We start from the raw sequence: 18,002 nt of genomic DNA, 5'->3' as shown, positions 1-18,002 counted from the left end.
ATCCCCAGGGCTACATTTTTGCAGGCGAGAGAAAAGATGCAAATTCTCATTTGAAGGCTGGGTTGCAGTACTGATACCTTATAGCATACTGTCTTCCTATGAACAACTTACATATTCTGTACACACACGTTTTGACTGGATCACACCGATTCTATTAACACCGTTGGTATGTTAGCCATGATCTGGTCTGTCCAGGCTGCGTCCAACTGTCATCATTATTCACACCGACACACGGGTTTATTTTTTTCATTCAACTTTGACCTTTTCTGACTGAACACTGCATGTGATGGCCACAACCTTGCCATAACCCCCAGTTAGAGTCAATTAGTCAAGACACGCATGGACAGAAACTCACTGGAGTGTGGGAGTCTGTCAGGCAGAGATGGAGGGAGAGATGGAGGGAGAGAGAATGAGAGGGGGAGAAGAATAAAGGATCGGAGTCAGACAGGGAATGGGAGGCAGAGATGGAGAGAGGGATAAAAGAGAAGGAGAGAGAGACTGGGGGAAAGAGTGAGAATGGGGCTGAATCATCCATGTGCTCTTTGTGTCTGTCGTCTCAGCAGCTCTCCAGTAGCCATGACCTTTTTCTACACGGTTCAGAACATTTAATGATATTTGGTGGCACAACAGATGTTGGACCCGAGATTATAAGAGTTTAAACTCCAAAGAAAGATGGAAAAGTGTTTGTTAGGAGATTTAAAAAAAGTGCTGAACTTGTTTACTCTCTGCCAGCCATATTCAAACCAACGCTCGCTATGCTCTGAGAGATTGAGAAGAGATTTTTTTAAAGTCACATTTAAGTGCTCAATTCTATGTGTTGTAGACTGTCACATAAGCCAAACTTGCCAACTGCTCTCATGAAAGAGGACCACAATGGAAAAAAGTTGTATGATTTCTGGGTTTATCCTTGATCGATTCTTAATCAAGTGCATCATTTTGTATGTGTACACTATTGCAGGGAGATGTTCCGAATTGCTTGTTTTAGTGAAATATGTGTTTTTTTGCATGGAACATTGATAGGTTGATTAATTGTACGCTACACAAAGATAGATAACATCCCATTTTCTAAATTAATCCAATCTATTAGTAATTGGATGTATTGTACCAAATGCTTGTTCCAGTCCAGAGGATTGAGGTAGTCTCAGTATTCCGTCTTCCCTAACCTGGCTGAATGCAGCTTGTGGCTGATTAAGAATTCCACTTGTTGGCTATCCTTACTCCGTCTGGATTCCGAAAGAAAGAAATGACTTGGCCTGTAAACCAGGAGATACTTAACACCACTATGTTAGGATATAACTATGCCCTCAAAGAAAGGCCTTGTGATATATGCAATGCATTGTCATAAAAACTGGAACTGCTCATAGAGGGTTCTAGGAAGAACCCTCCAAAGATAAATGGGTTCTCGCTAGAACCCATCGGTTCTATGAAGAACCTTTAGATGATAAAAAGGTTATTTGAAGAACCCTACATATAGGGTTCTAGATAGATCCTCCTCAAAGGGTTCTACCCAGCACCAAAAAAAGATTCCACTATAGGGACAAACCAAAGAACCCTCTATGGTTCTACTCAGCACCTTTTTTTAACAGACATAGTACCGTTACCTCAAATGTTCTAACTCTTGAGTCCTGGCACATTCTTTAGAATCAGCCTTAAAAATTTGATGAGTACTGGCACCCAAAAATGAGCATTTATTTCAGTCCACTTCAAGCACTCTGTGAGTGTGTGAGTTGGTGTGCATCATAATGCTGTAATCCAATGGGGTTGGCTGTGAGTCTTAAAACAGCTTTTAGGTAGCGAGCTGGAGAGTTCAGTGGGTTCAGAGAGTTAGAGTAGAGACCATAGCTGCCACCAGAACAGGCCTAACAGCCTCTGGCAACATTCCAAATGGCACCCTATTCCACTTATAGTGCATTACTTTTGATCAGGGTAGTGCAGATGAAGTAGTGCACTATAAAGGGAATAAGATGCCATTTGGGACACCCAGATAACATTTTAGGCTAGCAACAGGACTCTGGGGGAGGGGAGCATTACGGTTGTGTACTGTGTAGTTGGTTGTTAGTGTTCCTATGTCAGATTTAGGTACAATTCTGTTTGGATGCACTTTGACTACCAAAGTATTGGACAATTTTTCAACTGTCAGATAAATATATATTTTCAATCCGAGCCTGTTATTTTGAGTGACGTTAAAACCTCTTAAGACTACAGTGCACTAGATTTACGGGTAATTACTGATAATATGTTTAAATCAGGCTTCATCCAGTGGCCGGCTGCGTCGTTGCCATCCATTTTATAAACTCTTTGCCACGCCACGTCAAAGGGGCAGGCCTTAGAAAGCTGATCTCCTGGTCAACTCGCTCACAACAAATGTCACGAGATTCCTATCGAGCAGGCGGTTCTAAATATATAACTTTCATAGCTGTACGTTTTAAGAATGCAACCTACCCACTTCCTTTAACCTAAAACAATTAAAGAAGTAATTTTGTGTGGAAGTAAAAAAAACTTTTGTTTTCACGTCGGAGACAGACGCTAAGCACATCAATAGAACCAAGAAAAAGTGCCCTTTTCACACCACACCTCCCCTTGTCGGTAAGGTGAACATGCTGTATAAAGGACCAAAATGTTGATTAAATGTTCACAAATGTCATGATCTTTTGGGTAAAGTAAAGTTTTGGGAAGATGTTCCTACATTATTTAAAATATTGCCCTCTTGCTAGATTGATTAATGTGCAAAATGGCTGTCAGCACAAGTGGATTTATTAAAAGTTGCAATATGTGTGACAAATCGGAAATAACAATATGAATTCAAATTAATTTAGCCTAAGTACAAACATGGCTTCAATACTATTAAAATAGATAGGTTCCACTGCATTAAGAATGTAAACACTAGTGGTGCGTTTGTCAGCTGTTTGTTCACACGCTCGAACCCGCAGTTGCTAATAACCCATCTGCAATCGCAGTGGTTGGTAGGTGATCAAATACATATGTCATGCAATAAAATGCAATAAAATGCTAATTAATTATTTTAAAATCATACAATATGATTTACAATTTTTTTGTTTGTTTTAGATTCCGTCTTTCACAGTTGAAGTGTACCTATGATAAAAATTACAGACCTCTACATGCTTTGTAAGTAGGAAAATCTGTAAAATCGGCAGTGTATCAAATACTTGTTCTCCCCACTGCATGTGATAAAGTGAAAATCTGAGGATGGCACCCGAACACCCAATTATATAGAAAATCCACTCCAGCGTTGTCTTGGCTGTGTGCTTAGGGTCATTGTCATGTTGGAAGGTACAACCTTCGCCCCAGTCTTAGGTTCTGAGCGTTTTCATCAAAGATTTCTCTGTACTTTGCTCTGTTTATCTATCTCTCGATCCTGACTAGTCTCCTAGTCCCTGCCGCTGAAAAACATCCCCACAGCATGATGCAAGTCGCTCTGGATAAGAGCGTCTGCTAAATGACTTAAATGTAAATGTAAATGATGCTGCCACCACCGTGCTTCACCGTAGAGATGGTGCCAGGTTTCCTCCAGACATGACAATTGGCATTCAGGCCAAAGAGTTCAGTCTTGGTTTCATCAGACCAGAGACTCTTACTTCTCATGGTCTGAGAGTCCTTTAGGTGCCTTTTGGCAAACTCCAAGGGGAGTGGCATCCGTCTGGCCACTCTACCATAAAGGCCTGATTGATGGAGTGCTGCAGAGATGGATGACCTTCTGGAATGTTCTCCCATCTCCACAGAGAAACTCCTCCCTGACCAAGCTCTAGGAAGAGTCTTGGTGGTTCAAAACTTCTTACATTTAAGAATGATGGAGGCCACTGTGTTCTTGGGGACCTTCAAAGCTGCAGAATTGTTTTGGTACCCTTCCCCAGATCTGTGCCTCGACACAACCCTGTCTCGGAGCTCTAAGGACAATTCCTTCGACCTCATGGCTTGGTTTTTGCTCTGACATGCACTGTCAACTGTGGGACCTTATATTTACAGGTGTGTGCCTTTACAAATCATGTCCAATCAATTGAATTTACCACTCCAATCAAGTTGTAGAAACATCTCAAAGATAATTAATAGAAACAGGATGCACCTGAGCTTAAATTTGAGTCTCACAGCAAGGTATTTCTGTTTTTAATTCTTTATAAATGAGCAAAGATTTCTCAACCTGTTTTAGCTTTGTCATTATGGAGTATAGTGTTTAGTGAAGGGGTGAAGGGGTCTGAATACTTCTGACCAGAGCCCTTAGTGCACTTCATATGTAGGGAATAGTGTGCCATTTGGTACACAGCCCAGGAATTGTCTTGGGGTGTACATGCAGCTGTCTTGCTTCCATATGTATATCATATAATGTATGCTGAAATTTGGATTCCTGTGTGACGTAAAAGACACTGAATCTCAGTGTAAGAGGCATCACTGTAGTACTTGGTTCAAATCCAGATGCATCCCATCCATCAGTGATTTGGGTTACCATAGAGCGCACAGTTGACCCAGTGTCGTCTGGGTTTACCTTGGGTAGGCCGTCATTGTAATTAAGAATTTGTTCTTAACTGACTTGCCTAGTTAAATATATGAACTGAATTTGTCTGTTTTTGATGAACTCTCATAGGACATTTTGTATTATAGCCTATAGTATTCATTTGTATGTCGGATGAATAGTGAAAAATTGTATGCTAATGAGATATGTTTGAATACAGTGGATAGTTTAATGCAACATATAAGTACGCTTCAAATGGTTATCCCAAATGCACACATCATTTAATGTGTAGGTCATTATAAAACAATAGAACATTGTGAAATCTGGATGTCATGTAAAGATTTGGCACCAAAACGTTCAATATAGTATGAAAGCCACTATTTGAGCACTCACTGTTAAACTGAAATATGCAAGAAAACCATCTGTATTTGACAATTTAAGGGACTGTATGATAATGAACATTTATTATAATACTCAAACCATTAGAAACTCTATGCATAATGCAACGGGTTTGAATTAATCGTTTTTTTATGATTAAAGTATTAATGAGGTCGTAGTAAGGTTTTTTATTACAAAAACACCAGGAGACACCTAGTAAAAAGGCCTTTTGGCTTAAAGCATCTCTGTTCATTAAACTGAAATAATTACCTAATTTCCTAACGTCGATTAACTACATTTTCCCCCCTTCCTCCAGTATTTCTTTTCGGTCTTCAAATTATCATGTCATGTGCAAAGGTGCTTGCTGTAATAAAGTTTAGGTTTTGAGGTTAACGTCTCGGTCTCGCAGCCTAAACAGGGTACTTAGTTCTAGTTCTAATTTACCTGGAATATACTCAAAGATAATATGATGTTAATTCTGCATCAGTCCGCCGCGCTGTATGATCATTCACAGTAGCCGTGTTATTTGTACCTACGCTTTCTCCCATTCTCCTTTTCGCTAGTCTGTGGCATGGTATTGGCTAGTTGGTTTTTGAATGGATACAGTCCAAAACGGCACCCTATTCCCTAAATAGTACACTACTTTTTGAGGAGAGCCCTACATTTGGGCCCTGTCTGTCTCTCTGTTTTACCCTGTCTGTCTCTCTGTTTTACCCTGTCTGTCTCTGTGTTTTACCATGTATGTTTCTGTGTTCTCTGTGTTTTATCCCGGCACATCAAAGGTCACCCACACTAAACGTTTTCTACTTAAATTTCTCCCAATTTTCATTTCATTTTCTTATGCAGAGAGTTTAAGAGGGCTTGGATGAGAAACAATCCTTCAGTTGGAATGAAGATGAAAAGCAGAGCCCTCTTCAGTTCTGAGAACAGGAAACTTTTAATTTGGCTCTATACTCACACATTTTGGATTTGAGATCAAATGTTTCATATGATCTGAAAATGAATGTAGTCCTGCATTGTGGCACTGTTATACTGTCATGTTATACTGATCGTACTATACGTATGTGTGCATGTACATTTGGTTTTCCTTCTTTGATTGAGCCTTCTTTAGACTTCTTTCAATGATGTTCCTATCGGCGGATTCCATGTCCCTCTCCCAAGGTGGGCTATTTTGAAAGGGAGGCGGACACAACACGAAACTTAAAGAACTGACCAGACCGCAATGGGATAAAATGATTCCTCTTATCAACACAAATTGGAGAGAGCAGGGTGAGAAGATAGGGAGAAAAGGGTGGAAGCGGATGTTCTGTTTGAATCAGAAGGCATGTTGAGAGAAGGGAATGAGAAGAATTTGATTACAGTGGAGAATATGAAAGGAAATAAGAGAAGTAAAGTGGTAGTGGAATCCAGTACATCCAAGCCTAGTTCTGAATATTTTTGATTGATGTTGTTACCTGGGAGATCCGATTGAATTCTCTACAAAATTGTGGATGTGTTGGATGAGATGGTGTCGATGAGAGTGACGAGAAGTGGGCTTATTTTGTTTTTTTTGTGTATCAAATGATATTTGTCACATGTACCACAACAGGTCATACCTAGTTTGCAGTTATCCTTACCACCCTCCCAGGTGGCCTAGTAGCCTAGGGCACTGCATCACAGAGCTAGCTATGCCACCAGAGACTCTGGGTTCGAGCCCAGGCTCTGTCGCGACCAGGTGGATAGGGATGTCTGGGTTAGGGACGGTTTGGCTGGTTGGAATATCCTTGTCTCATTGCACCCTAGGTACTCCTGTGCTGCATGGTGTTTCCTCCAATACATTGTTGTGGCTGGCTTCTGGGTTGTGTGCGTGCTTTTTAAGAAGAAGTGCGGCTTGGTTGGGTTGTGTTTCGGAGGACATTGACCGTGCGGGAGTTGTAGTGATGAGACAAGATAGTAACTATTAACAATTGGATGCCACGAAAAGGGGGTAAAATACTCCTCTACCTTTATTTCAATACCCCGTACAGTATGTGGCATCAATACACCAGTAGGCGTAATCTGCCATAAAACCTTAAAGATGAAGAAAGAAGAACACAAATTCAATGCAAAACTTAAAGAGCTGACCAGACCGCATTTTTCTATGTTCTCTTAGCTAGCTACATGGAGATATTCAACCATATGCTTCAAACGGAATATAGCGAAGAGGATTTGAAACAAAGATTTGGATTTAGCTACCAGTTCAGCTACAGCCGAAGCCAGCACCAAGAGGGCAGATGATAAATAGCTAGCTAAGTAAGTAGCTAAGTATTTTTTATACAAGCCATCTAGCTTGCTAACTTTATTGTAACTACTGAATTGCTGTGTGTATTGCTGGCTAACATACATTGGGGAGAAATCAAATTGTTAGCTAAAGTAGGTAACTCAGCTAGCTAGGTAGCTAGCTAAGTTAGCCAAACAGTTAGCCATATGTATGACTCAAAGTAGAAGAGGTTTTTACAATAGGAGATCTAGCTATTGTATCTTGATTGTAAAATGTCTTCTATTTTTAGTCATAGATATGGCTACAAAACAGCAAGCTACTAATGTTACAACCAGCCGCCTAAAGCTAGGTTTACCAGCAAATATTACCACATGACTGGAAATGGCTAGTTAGCCTGGCACTTGCTAACTTTTTGGTGCCAAGCCTTATGTTTGTAACTTGTTCGCAAACATGTCTCACATCAACCACTGTAAACTTAAATAATTTGACAAGTTAGTTATCAACATAATTGATGAGGGTTGACATATTGATTATGATTATGACAGTGGATGCCTTTCAATTTTGCAAAATGGCTATCCAGCAAGCTAGCTAACTAAGTTTACTAACAGTGAGGAGAACAATAATACAACCATTTACTGCTGTAAATCTCTGAAGCTGATGATCTGGTTATACTATAAAAAATGTTGGCATAAGTGTGCCTGATAGACGTGGCTGTGAGTGGAAATGTTTGTCTACCTAGGTACATTTGTGCTGTTTGGTCACTGTGCAAAAGTTAAGGGTTTTGCCACATTTATTTCTATCAGGATTAAATGTAATCTCTTCCTGTGCACATGTGTGCCATGTTCAACTATCCTACCCTCATTGTGATGTTATGCTGGCACAGTATGATTTTTTATTACATTGTAAATGTTTTGTCTTATAGACAATGTCGTGTGGTGCCTGGGCTTCTTCCTGGAGAAAAATTGGATTATATGAGGAGAACAGAATTCCTTTGCCTGCATGTGTCATTGGAGCAGAACTGTATCCCTTGAACTGTATCCATCTCACGATGGTTTGGACATCATGCTTGATTTCAAGCAGTAGATGACTCAAGAGGAGCTGAATGGCAGTTTGATCATGACAACACCCCTCTTATCATTTGCTCTACAATAGATGTCTGTACCTTATACTAAAGACACACTCACACACAACACATCAGCTGCTGCTAAGTTGAACAGCTGTACAAGTATTCCATGAACATTACTACACTGATCATACTGTATTTTCTTACCATTTGTGTCTTTGTAAATGGCAAGTTCACCACTTCTCCCATCAACTGCTGATCACAAGTTCCCTGCGCTCTACTCCACATAAGTCACACTCGGACTACACTGTTCATACTGTACCATTTAACATTCTAGTTGAATACCCAGTTCGATTTTTAAGTTAGCATTAGTGTACACTCCCATTGACCAATTAATTGTTTGGATATAGCTGCATGTCTGACATCTGTTTGATGCTAAAGAGCCCTGTACAGCTTATATAAATATATCCTGTGAATCCATACAGGTAGAACATTTTTGAAGATTGATAGAAAATATCCATATTTTATTGTGGTTCTACACCACAAGCCCGAATCAGGCGAAACAAATTCCTGGTTTTGCTTATTTATTACCGTGTCCTAATCCCAGGAACCAATATAATACTTTCAGCTAAGAGTTACGTACTTCTAGTTCTGCCTGTTTCAGCATAGTTCTCAGATTATGGTTTTCTACTAGAAGCATGCCAAATGAGGCTAGAAGTATGCATCGTACGGAATTAAGGAATTAGACTGTTGGTTCTGTGAATCGGACACTTAATGCGGTGGCCCGTTCCTGTAGGTTCATGCTCTACAACATCCGCAGAGTACGACCCTGCCTCACACAGGAAGCGGCGCAGGTCCTAATCCAGGCACTTGTCATCTCCCGTCTGGATTACTGCAACTCGCTGTTGGCTGGGCTCCCTGCCTGTGCCATTAAACCCCTACAACTCATCCAGAACGCCGCAACCCGTCTAGTGTTCAACCTTCCCAAGTTCTCTCACGTCACCCCGCTCCTCCGCTCTCTCCACTGGCTTCCAGTTGAAGCTCGCATCCGCTACAAGACCATGGTGCTTGCCTACGGAGCTGTGAGGGGAACGGCACCTCAGTACCTCCAGGCTCTGATCAGGCCCTACACCCAAATAAGGGCACTGCGTTCATCCACCTCTGGCCTGCTCGCCTCCCTACCACTGAGTGAGGAAGTACAGTTCCCGCTCAGCTCAGTCAAAACTGTTCGCTGCTCTGGCTCCCCAATGGTGGAACAAACTCCCTCACGACGCCAGGACAGCGGAGTCAATCACCACCTTCCGGAGACACCTGAAACCCCACCTCTTTAAGGAATACCTAGGATAGGATAAAGTAATCCTTCTCACCCCCCCCTCCCCCTTAAAATATTTAGATGCACTATTGTAAAGTGGTTGTTCCACTGGATGTCATAAGGTGAATGCACCAATTTGTAAGTCGCTCTGGATAAGAGCGTCTGCTAAATGACTTAAATGTAAATGTAAATGTAATAGATGCCCACACGTTTTATTACAGTTTGTAAAAAACACAGTAGTTGTTCAAAGTGCGACCTTTCGCTGTACAAAAATCTGTCAACATTTAGAAATGGAATAGCATTATTTACATACATACAAACAGTATCAGTTTGAAAACCCTGCACTAAATGCTACAATAATGTCTGCATAAACACTACACATTTTTTACCATAGTCAATACTACAGTATTGAATGTGCATGTATCCTTCTCGTTCCCCTCCCCCATGTCCCAATTTGGGCCACCCATAAGTGAAAAACCTACATGCCAATATAGACCGTATTGTGTTCCATAGAGTTAATAGGAAAAAGTTAAAGTGCTGAACTTTCTCAGCAGAGCCCAGGCTTTATATTACAGTTGCAGAAATGTTTTATTTGCTATGGCTGTGATATGTTTTAATCAACCTTAGTTTATTGCACTGACTGTGAATGGCTACTCTAATGAGCTTTGCCCTCACACTATTTGTATTTTGATCTGATTTGGCCTAGTTTGGGTTGGCACTCATTAGAATAATACACAGCACTGTGCTTTGCAAGTGTTAATTTTTACATTTACATTTTGTTAATTGAGCAGATGCTCTTATCTGAAGTGACTTACAGTCAGGGCATTAAACTAAGTTAGTTACTGTTACGTTACTGTTACAGAGAAGGTTGTTGTAATTAAGCGGGCTACTTGCAAGTTTATTTTTGTATTAGGAAATACAAAATACGTTAATTCTAATTAAACTGTTACACAATATATACATTGTAGTTCAGGTCAGTGAAATACAAATAACAGAATAGGTATGGAAACTATTGAAATATATAAAATACATGTAACTGAAATACTGCCTAACCTTGGCACTAGCTGCCTGCACTGCAAATCAGTTTAGTAACCACTGTGCTTCCGGTAATGCACTGTACATTCTATAAATACAGCATGTTGCTGTACTCAGGTGTTACAGTAATATGCTGTAAATTTGTGTTTCCGTAAAGGTCCTGTAAATCTAAAGGAATTTACTGGTTTCTGTGCTGCAGTGTTTCACTGGATATTTAATGTAACCTACTGGCTACTGTGCTGCCAGTAATTTACTGTAAATATTACAGGATTGTTTTTGTGTAGTGCATAACTTTTGATCAGGGCCCATAGGGCTTTTCTGTAGGGCTAAGGCCACATGTGTGCTCTCATCCCTAAAGAACACATTGACTTAGGTACAGAGATGGGCAGTATTTCTGTTACTTCTGAGTATTTTGTTCTGTAATTTGTATTACACTGGGCTGAACTACAATCCAATATATTTAATAATAAGATACTTTTGAGAGCTGTAATTTATATGCTCAAAATAAAAAATACATTTCTATACTGTTTTTTTATAGCGTTTACAATTTTGTGGCCCCCTTTAACCCTGCATTGGTATCACACTATGGTGTGATAAGACTAGGGCTGTGGCAGTCATGACATTTTGTCAGCCGGTACTTGTCATGCGTTCTCACTGTAATTAACCGTTAATTACCATAAACATGTTTAACCGCCATTGTTACATCTACATTTGAAAAAGTTGAATAAATCCATTTAATATAGCCTTCACCATCACCGTCACTTGCGTTTCCAGCAGAGAGAGGCAAATGCATTGCTGCTATGCTTGTGTAGCAAGAAAGTTAGGGGATATCTAATCAATGGAAGATGGAATTAAAATGACAGAATTAAAAAATGAAATGAGAAAGAAAGACTTCAATGACCAAAAGCCAACAAGTAAGTAGGCTGCTATTGACGTTATAATCTGGATAGAGTAATTGTAGAACGGCGAGAATCACAGTAGAATTATAGCTTGCCTCAATTAGCCTAGTTTAGCTTCTCTTGGTTTGATGCAGGCAAGACAGGTACTATGTAATGGGATGGGATGATAAATAACTAGCTAGCGTGAGATAACAGTTGTTGCTGTCTCTCCTGCCGTGCCTGCCCTAAGGTTTGTAGTGCTCAGGGCATCCAGTGTCTCACACATTCAGACTTGCACTTCGTTCCCTAATAACCTTCAGCTGCTCGCTCTTTGCTGCTCTTTGCCGCTCTCTCTCTCTCTCAGGATATTTACCATATCCTGACAAATTCTGAATCCAGATGATATTGGGATTACGCCGAAAATGACACATGGCAATTTTCTATGGCTGGAAATGGCCTCATTCAATATCCTGAGATATGTGACATCCTATTTTCTCTTTTCATATTGACAAATGCTGAGTGTATACATTGCATATCTGTGTTTTCTCAGCACAATCCAGATATGAAGCTATATTGATTCCAGAGTAGCTAATTTGAGATGTTTTAATTATCTTGTTTAACTAGAAACAAGAACGTTAGCTAATTTTTCCAGCAGCCAGTAGGGCAAACTAGCAAGGCATGATAGGGTGATAAAAACTAACTGGTAGCCTAGCTAGCTAACAAATAATGAAATTGCCTTCCCTTCGCGGAAAACGTTTTATGAAGCCTCAATGTGATGGATAACCATTAAAACGTTTAGTATTGCTGGTTAATATAAGATAGCTACCGAACTTAGCTAGCTAGCTAACTAGCAACTTGGCGAGCTAGCTAACTTGTTCCAGTTAGGTTTCGCATCATGAATGACACAGGTAGTGTAGCTACCTTGTGGTATGGTTATGTGAAATGACAGTACTTTCTTGCAATATCGACACAAATTTGATTAATCATTTTATGCATTGACTGTTTGGAGTGGGTCACAGAACCAACACTACCACCACATTGGGTCTGGACTGCAAGGGACCACCAGTGACGACCCAATCTTCACCCATCACTTCTGTCATCCATAACAAAAAGGGAAGGCAGACCTATTTGAGAGTGTCTTTTATTTTCTGTTAAATAAATCTAAATTTTTAGCAAAGATTGGCCTACCTTTGCATCTTTACAAAGAAACATGTTGTGATTGGAACTGTGCAATTTTTAAACAGAAATTAAAGAGATATGCTTTGGAAATAGCAACTTGGATTAAATATAATGACATGTGTCTTTCCGTGCCTTGTAAACTTCTACTGAATATGGTGCAACTATGGTGCAAATGTATTCTCAGATATGTCCCGGGAGGCCCTAATATGGCTAACTATTTTTATAATGTTTTCATTGGCAAGATTAGCAAACTTAGGCATGCCATGCCAGCAAAAAAAACGCTGACTCTACACATCCAAGTATGTGAGCGTGGATGAGGTGAAAAAAATGTTCTTGTCTATCAACAATGACAAACCAACTAATAACTTGGATGGAAAATAACTGAGGATAATAGCGGACGATATTGCCACTCCTATTTGCCATATCTTAAATTTAAACCTACTAGAAAGTCTGTGCCTTCATGCCTGGAGGGAAGCAAAGGTTATTCCGCTATATAAGAATCCTAAAGCCCCCTTTACTGGCTCAAATAGCCAACCAATCAGCCTGTTACCAACCTTTTGTAATGTTTTGGAAAAAATGGTGTTCGACCAGATACAGTGCTATTTTACAGAAAACAAAATGACATCAGACTATCAGCACGTTAATAGGGAAGGACATTCAACAAGCACAGCACTTACATAAATGACTGATGATTGTCTGAGAGACATTGAGGGTAAAATATTGTTGGGGTCTGCTGCTGTAAAAATGTATGTTATGGCTTTACTACATCCCCTGCTATATTGTGTATAAAGAGTTAACTGTCTAACAGAACACAGAGGGTGTTATTTAATGGAAGCCTCTCCATCATTCCAGGTAGAATCATAAATTCCACAGGGCAGCTGTCTAGGCCCATTACTTTTTTCAATCTTTACTCACCACATGCCACTGGCTTTGAGTAAAGCGAGTGTGTCTATGTATGTGGATGACTCAACACTGCAGTTAGTTTCAGAATGGGTGGCAAGGAATAAGTTAGTCCTAAATATAAAAAAAAACTAAAAGCTTTGTATTTGGGACAAATCATTTGCTAAACCCTAAACTTCAATTAAATATTGTAATAAATAATGAGGAAATTTAGTAAGTTGAGGTAACTAAACTGCTTGTAGTAACCCTGGATTGTAAACTGTCATGGTCAAAGCAGCCAACAAGTGCTCAGCATATGTGGGAACTCCTTCAAGAATGTTGGAAAAGGATTCCAGGTGAAGCTGTTTGAGAGAATGCCAAGAGTGTGCAAAGCTGTCATCAAGGCAAAGGGTGACACATTTGAAGACTCTAAAATATGAATTATATTTTGATTTGGTTAATACATGATTCCATATGTGTTATTTCATCGTTTTGATGTCTTCACTATTATTCTACAATGTATAAATAGTCCAAATAAAGCTAAACCTTTGCTCAAGTAGGTGTCCAAACATTTGACTGGTACTGTAGTTTATACCGTATACCGGGGTATTTTGAAATATCGATGGTCTGATTTTCAATACCTAAAAAACCTAACAGCGACAACATCGGAGATGGTGTGTTTGCAGAGGGACTTGGTTTACATAGTTAGAAAGCTAATCTACTGGTACAAGAAATGTACTGTAAGGTGTCAGCAAATGTAATGAAAAGTTTACACTATTCATCTATGGCACATATACTGTACTTATATGTTTCCCCTTTCATCTGTGTCTGGTGTTAGCAAGTTACTGGCTAGCTAGGGCTTCAGTCAGCATGGATTAATGGGTTTTTCAAACTCTGACGCATTTGTCATGTCAACACATCTGTCAGTGCTGCTTTAAATTGCATCCCTAGAGACCTCCCAAATTGGAGATGTAGAAAAGAGGCACATTTACAATTTTGCTTGAGTTTCTTTGTGTGTTGCAAAATTTGCTTGAGATTATTTTACTGCAACATTTCTCACTGTGTCTGATTTCTTGACATAGGCATTTCAAAGAGCTGATAGTCAAGGTGAGCTCATGAATGTAAGCTCCCTTCCCACCCAGCCTGTCTTTTCATACTTCACTGTAGTTAGCCATGACAGAAACAATACTTCCCCCCCCAAAAAAATTGCATTCATAACAAATATTATGGGTGATATTTTAGTCACTCAAAAGGCTATTTTACATGGGTATCTACATGATTGCTCGGGACCTTTTAACATGTTTTGACAATACAACAGAACAAATCAATCTGAATGACATTTACTCTCATGGGTAGCCGTAAATAACTGTCTGAAAAATAACTATACCTCCAGTATTCTGTTCAGACCAGGTGGAACATAGCTCAATAACCCAACTAAATGACCCACTTCCTGGGTAAAAAGTAACACAACGTGTGTGTTCTGTCCGCTACTTTCCCAGCACTGGGTTGTTTTTTTACCCAACCCTGGGTGGTTGGGTAACAACCCAGCATTGTTTTCGGTAATGTGGTGTTCTACATTATGGATGAAGCCTACCTGACTCCCCATTTCGACATACCAATTTTACCACATCTCACATCTAAATAGACAGAATGCAGCCTGACACCACAGTTTTCACTGAGGAAAAGTGGCTTGTAATTTCTGTCAAGTTAGCATGCCTTTATGCCCCAGACATAGACGTGGCAGACGGTAGAGGAATCCTAACTTGACAGGAGACATAATTGAGTCTATTTTTGATTACATAACGTAAGCCCTGCTGATGCCAGTTGTTTGGTACTTCTGGACTTTCTGTAACTATTCCATAGGGCTGGGTTTCCCAATCTCGTTCCTAGGTGCAAGTTTTGGTTTTTGCCTAACACAACACAGCTGATTCAAAAAAATCTAAGCTTAATGATGAGTTGATTATTTGAATCAGCTATGTAGTGCTAGGACAAAATCCACAAAAACGTGCACCCAGTGGGGGCCCAAGACAGAGTTTGGGAAACTCTGCCATAGGGGACTACTTTAGACATGGCCCTGGTCAAGTAGTGCACTATATAGGGAAAGGGTTTATATTTGGGATAAAGACTGTTCTAATCTGAGGTCAACTGGGAGTGAGCTGCTAACCTGGTCTGGTCTGACCTGACACCTGCTCACTAGCAGCACGTTGGGTTGGTATCAAAATCTCCAGTGTGTGATGGAGAGTGGGAGTCATGACTCTCAGTGTGTGCATGTGTTTCCGGTGTGCGCCGCGTCTTAACTGCGTCCGCCAGACCCACCTGAGTGGACTCTCTCCAGTTGCTCAATCCCTTCTCCCCCAGCCATCAAATGTCTGTCTCTAATACGACAGGGCCGCGGAGAATGGACAAGATAGATAAGAGGACGAAGCAATACTATATAGTGCACTACTTTTGACCAGAACATTACGGAATGTAGGGAATAGGGTGCCCTTTGGGGACGCATCCATAGTCCGACTTGTTCAACCTCTGGTTCCGCGCGCGCGCGCACACACACACACACACACACACACACACACACACACACACACACACACACACACACACACACACACACACACACACACACACACACACACACACACACACACACACACACACACACACACACACACACACACACACACACACACACACACACACACACACACACTTACTGGCCCGGCATGTGAACCCACTATGCCCTAAGATTCTCAGAGGTTAAGCCGATAGCCCAGTGTTAGTCTCAGCCATGGAGTATAGAGGAAATCGCATCAAAGCCTCAGTCAATTGAACCCTTGCAACGAAGAAGCATTATGTGCTGTTTGAAGAATTCTGATACTGTCAAATGTTTATACTTTTTGGAAGTGTCATTATTGAAAGATCATGTCATCACACTTCTCTCTTTCAATTATACTTTATCGTTTTTTATTTTATTCTTATTTTTATTCATCAAGTCTATCTTATTGTTTTTCAAAACGCACGTTTATGGTTCTTCATCTGTAGGATTCAATTGGTGGCTTGGTGGATGTGGACCATTAGGGTGAGTGCTGATTCCCAGAATGTTTAATGCCTATTTCTTGCAATGGGGATTGCTTTTGTTATTGCTTTGTTTGTCATGTGTTTTTATTCTTTATTTCCTCCCCTTTATGATTGTTTCCCAGCATTAGCGTGACTAAACCACCGTTTTTGGCTTTAAATAATATAAATCTAAGAAGGCCACGATATAAGAGATTGACCCAAACAGAAATCCACCATAAGGCCGTGGTGACAGCATATAGGTCAAAGCTTAAATCCTTGTATGGAGCTATTCTTTTTTTTAAATTATGGGGGGCATTCGTACCATATTTCAGGAGGTCGCATTTAGCTGCTACATTGGATGTGTCTCAAATGGCACCACACAAGCACTCCTTAGTGAAAACAGTGACAATAGCCTTTAGGTGCCAGTAAAAAAACAAACCTGCTTTCTGGATTTTGTGTGTTTTTCGGGAATTTTTCGGGAAAACCTCTTGTGATTCTATAAAACATTTCATGTTTTCATCCACACAATGTTTATAATGTTAATAAATTGACTAAGCCACATATTAAATTGTCATTAATTCATTATCATTAATATCAGCTAGTACTGCTTACTCTACTACCACTATCGTACTATACTGATAGTGGTATTCTGATGTATCTGGATTGTTAGCAGATTTTTCCCACATCTAGGTCATGGCCTAGGATGATGAATGATACCGCCATGTGCTATATAAAACACGCTAATGTAATGGTAAAGCACCCATTGGTAGCTAACGACGCTAGCTAACTCCCAAGGGCAGACTGTTTCCTTTATCTCAGCACTTCTCTACGTGCAGAAAAAGGTGTCCCAGGTATAGCTGTCAAGTTCTGACCTGAGTTATTTTGTTATGTCTTTCTTTTAGTATGGTCAGGGCGTGATTTGGGTGGGTAGTTTATGTTCATTTTTTCTATGTTGCGTTTATGTGTTTTGGCCTGGTATGGTTCTCAATCAGAGGCAGGTGTCGTTCGTTGTCTCTGATTGAGAATCATACTTAGGTAGCCTTTTCCCACCTGTGTTTTGTGGGTGATTGTTTTCTGTTGAGTGTTTGTGTATTCACCAGACAGAACTGTTTCGTTCGTTCACTTTGTTGTTTTTGTTCAGTGTTCTATGACTTTATTAAAAATATGAACACTTACCACGCTGCGCATTGGTCCTCAACTCCTTCCACCGTCAACGGCCGTTACAATACCCTGATTCACACACCTGAGTCCCACCTCAAAAGGAATTGTTAGATATGTGTGTGTTAAGTTGAAAACAAGTAAATACTTAAATAATCCAGTGCCTTACTTTTTGTAGGTCAGTATCCTAAACTTAAAAGGCTCAAATAGATCTTTTGAATTTCAGTGTATCTCACTTTTGGAAGAATTCTTGGAATACAAGAATGAAATGACTGGACTCATACACACAAACACCCACCACATAGTTTTTAATCTCAAATCCATTTGGGTTAATATTTTGAGCTTGTTGATTGGTTTTTGTT

General features: G+C 40.1%; 1 protein-coding gene across 1 annotated transcript in view; it reads left to right on the top strand.

Annotated features, from left to right (window-relative positions):
* LOC123990387 (disks large-associated protein 1-like) overlaps positions 1-18,002 on the top strand; it is a 195,581-nt gene that overhangs the window by 87,562 nt on the left and 90,017 nt on the right. The gene's annotated exons all lie outside the window — the stretch shown is intronic.

The sequence above is a fragment of the Oncorhynchus gorbuscha genome, linkage group LG12 (genome assembly GCF_021184085.1).
Source record: "Oncorhynchus gorbuscha isolate QuinsamMale2020 ecotype Even-year linkage group LG12, OgorEven_v1.0, whole genome shotgun sequence".
Lineage (NCBI taxonomy): Eukaryota > Metazoa > Chordata > Actinopteri > Salmoniformes > Salmonidae > Oncorhynchus > Oncorhynchus gorbuscha.
This window is presented reverse-complemented; position numbering and strand designations above follow the sequence as displayed.